The sequence below is a fragment of the Sphaeramia orbicularis genome, chromosome 5 (assembly GCF_902148855.1).
Source record: "Sphaeramia orbicularis chromosome 5, fSphaOr1.1, whole genome shotgun sequence".
Lineage (NCBI taxonomy): Eukaryota > Metazoa > Chordata > Actinopteri > Kurtiformes > Apogonidae > Sphaeramia > Sphaeramia orbicularis.
In genome coordinates this window covers 47,686,220-47,690,510 of record NC_043961.1, presented here as the reverse complement: position 1 = coordinate 47,690,510, position 4,291 = coordinate 47,686,220, and positions in this window count along the sequence as shown.

Sequence of the window (4,291 nt, the reverse complement as noted above, 5' to 3'; positions counted from 1 at the left end):
AGTTGGTGGTGCAATATTGCAGATTAATCCACTTGCATCACAACTCTTGTCAGCTGCAGCGGATTGTGAAACCACTGCATCTTCTGTGAACAGGTGGAGTCACACCTGAATGTTCAGAGAGAAGCTTGAACTTTCATTTGAGATTTCTCACCTTCCCATTCTTCACAGACAAAGGAAACATTAAACCACTGTGAAATGAAACCATAGTGGAACTCTTTGCTTTAGAGTCTGTACACAGTAAAACCCTGGAAGTGGCATTGGGTCATGTAACCGAAGAAGAATCAACCAGCTTCACCTCATAATCCTGTTGTTCCAATAAGGAAACAGATGAAGTATCGGTAGGACCTCCATGAACATGATGTATACAAGTGACCCTGCATGTACATCTATGCATTAAGAGTGTTTAAAATGCAAGAGAGCTATATTTTATCAAACTATTCCTCAAAGGAGCATCCTTTTGTCTGGTGTTTGGTTTCTTTACCCAGAGGCCTATCATCCAATTTTAAATGCATGAAATACTTTGGATGCTTTGGGACAGATGCAACACATCAGGTTACTTCTTTTGTAACACCTCAACACTAAGTACTGTAAGACACGCACAGACCTGATGGCAGTAAGAATTTTGTGTCCTATATCTTCAACCAAGCTGTCAAAATGTCTTTACAGTATTACACCCCAACAGTCTCAGCTGCAGTTTTACTTATTTATTATCTGATTCTTCCATTATGCCTCCTTTCATGGGTCTGATTGTATTAATAACCAAAATAATACCAATTTCACCTTTGAGACTACATAGAAGAATCAATGAGTGTAGACACTAAAGCCAACTCTGACACACTTCATAGCAGGACCATATCAAAGACCACACCTGTATCTAGTGAAGGGGCCAAATTATTAAAGTGGAATTTGAATTACTAACATAAAATATAAATAGTAAATTGTTAATGTGGCTGTTAATTTGTCTTGAAATGGTAAAAAGGAATATGTGATAACACGAGCAACTCATTAGCTACTTAGATAACCTTAAATTTGGACGAATAACACACTAAATCAGGTAGATTACTATTATTGTATAATTCGTCAACAGATAGGGAGGTAGCAGACATTAGCTAACATAAACTAGTCCATTTGTTTGGGGAAAACTGACTAAGACTTGACTTGTTTATTGATTGAATGGTTTGTGGTTTTTATTATGCAATGAATCTCCCTAACCAGAGACAATTTACATCCAATATCTGGAAGTTTATAAAAACTTAAATAGTATCTGAATTTGGATTGAAATTTAATTTCTAACACTTATTGGTGTTTATTGTAATGTGCATAATACATACACAGATACAGCCACACAGAGGGAGTGACATGGAGGATTTCTGACTGTGATCCAAATTGGAAAAGTGAGCTTTTTTCGCTCCCATGGGCAGGTGTTTTAAGAGAAGCTCAGTGTGACTGATTTGTTTTCCTTTGTCAGAAAAGTGAGGCCTGACCAGACTCTAACAAATCATCTGAAGCAGTTTTAATCTCTATTTTTCTTTGAATGTAATATTAGAATTAGGGGGTCAACCAATTATTAGATCCAATGTTTTTTTTTAAGTTGTCACTATCATTTTTTAAACATATCTAAAACATATTCATTTAATTAATCATAAAATGTGCCACTTTGCCTGAGATGCAGCCACCTCTGTAAGTGATATTACAAACAGCCTGTCAACACTGGAAAAAATAAAAGAATATTTAACGATTTAGTACTGCTAAATCAATAGGTTGTATTTTTCATAATCTCTCCAGTTCAACTGGAGACAACTGGACACGATATACAATAGTGTGCAAAAGTATTAGTCCAACATTAGGTTTGTTGGTTTCGTAAAATGCTAAAGTCCACACATGCATTTCTCAGTCTCTGTATTAAGACAATTGAATATATGTGAAGAATGTACAGCAGGAAAGACAGAAGCAGCTTCTATAAAACAAATGTGGGAGCATTTAGTGTGGCCTCCCTTTGTAGTAACATGTCTTGAACCCTTTTGTTCAGACTATACGAGATGTATTGCACACATTTTCGGATGTTTTATACCAGGTTTCATTCAACACGTCAGATGTTTCTAACTGTGCTGTTTTTTGTCATGGGGTCAGGGGTCACACTAAATAGTCACTTTAACATTTAGAACACATTTACTTCAGTTTTCTGTGTCTTTTAAAGCTGTGCACATATTTCCTGTATTTTCTTGACATACCTGAAGAGAAAAATTAGAAATAAATATGTTTTCTCATTTTAACCCTGTAAAAACAACAAAGTTAAAGGTAGATAAAGACTTTTGCACAGTACTGTATATTGTTAAAATAATACTAAACTGAGTGTTTTTTTGTTTTTTTTTAATTCTGCTTAAAGGAATTTCTGTGTTGCAATTATTCCACATATTAAGATTTCTGTATATGTTTATCAGTTTTTTTCATTTACATACAGTATCAGTCAAAGACTGAGGACATAATGAACCCAATGGTTGACCCCTAATTGGAATACAAGGTAAACTGATCTACAAGCTGGGAAAAATGTACTTTTTGGGTGTTATGATTATGTTTTACCTCATCAAGGTGTAAAATAGTGACAGAAACTTCTCCTCCATTACATCTGTGTGTTTCATTGAAACACTTCTCAATAAAATGCAACAAAGTGTAAAAAACCAAGTTGTCCAGTATGTAACTTTGGAAAAAGTGTCGACTGGTGTCAGAATAAACTCGCACTCCATCTATAGTAAATTAGGTTCACAGAGCTAAACCGTAATGTGATTTAATACAACAGCCCTGCAATAAATCCTGCTTTGTTGAAGATCATAATGTTTAGGTTTTGTCAAACTGTGGAAACATGTGTTTAGAACATTTACACTACGTTAGGGCTGGGCAATAAAAACAGAAATGTTGACTGCTGTTTTACAGCAGTCGGTACCAATATCTATCACAATAAATGACAAAGCAGAGTGCCAGATGTTTGTAACAAATGACAAGGTAAAAAACAAAACCAAAACAAGACAACATGAGAAAAACAAGATCAAAGATGAAACAAGGCAAAAATGACGTAAAAGAAACAAGAGCGCAAGTGTAGTCTTAGTTTTTGACTTTGTGATTTAGTGTAGGTTTCTTTTAACTTGCAAGCTTGTAAAAGATGCAACAAAATGAAAAGGATGTTAAAAACAAGTGGTGCCAGGCACAACAAACTCCACCCCTTGCACGTATTGTAGCTTATAATGGTATCAATCGAGCTGATGTCATCATGTCTATACGTGTGCTGATGTCAGCATAGACAGCATACACAAATTTCAGCCATTATAAGTGGGGGGAAAAAAAGATTTTAAAAATTCATCAAAAATTTAGACTTTGACCTACTTTTCCCAATATCTCATCTATTCTGGATCACTGGCAATCTATAAATCCAATTTGGTATGAATTCAACCGATAGTTTTGCTGCAAAAGTGTTAACAAAGAAACAAACCAAACCAAAAACAATACCCCTTGCCTCCCCTTTGGGTGGTGGGGTAAAAACAAAAAAGGCAAAAACCATATTTAAAAGCCGAAACAAAGTCAAAAGAGATACGACATAAAAAAACAAATGTAATAAAAAAGATGAAACAATGAAAAGATGAAGACTCCAAGACAATATGAAAATGACAAAGAGCAAAACAAGACAAACGACAAATGCAGAAATGGGGCAAAACTGATGTAAAACACAAAACAAGTCATGCTATAGAAGGGTGAAAATGACAAAATATGTAGCAACACATTCATAGTCTCCGATTTTGTAATTTAGTGGTTATTCTGCCCATTTTCGTACTTATTTTGATTTAATCATGCATCCTGTATACTGGCTCTCGCAAACATTAAAGATATAAAACAAGTGTAATCTCAGTCCTAATTCAACACTGGTAATTCATGATAATGATGTTTTTTATTAATTATCAATACTGTTTCATTGCCCAGCCCTATGCTAATTACATTAGGAGTCACCAAAAGATCAGGACCACATCTTGATGAACATTACACGTTCATCGATGTAGCAGTGATTGCAGGGCTTTTGTATTCTACTGCATTATGTTGCAACTTATAACCAGTCGTGTGTGTGTGTGTGATGAACCTGAGATGAGAAACTAGAAAACCGAGTCTAGAAATGAACCAAACACTAAAACAACCATTTCCTCTTGTTTAAGCAAAAAGAATTTGGTTTATGTAGAAACAAGCAATGTTTTGCAATTTGATATTTCCCTCTCCGTCAAAGAGTTAAAGCTAAAATTAAAAAAAAAAA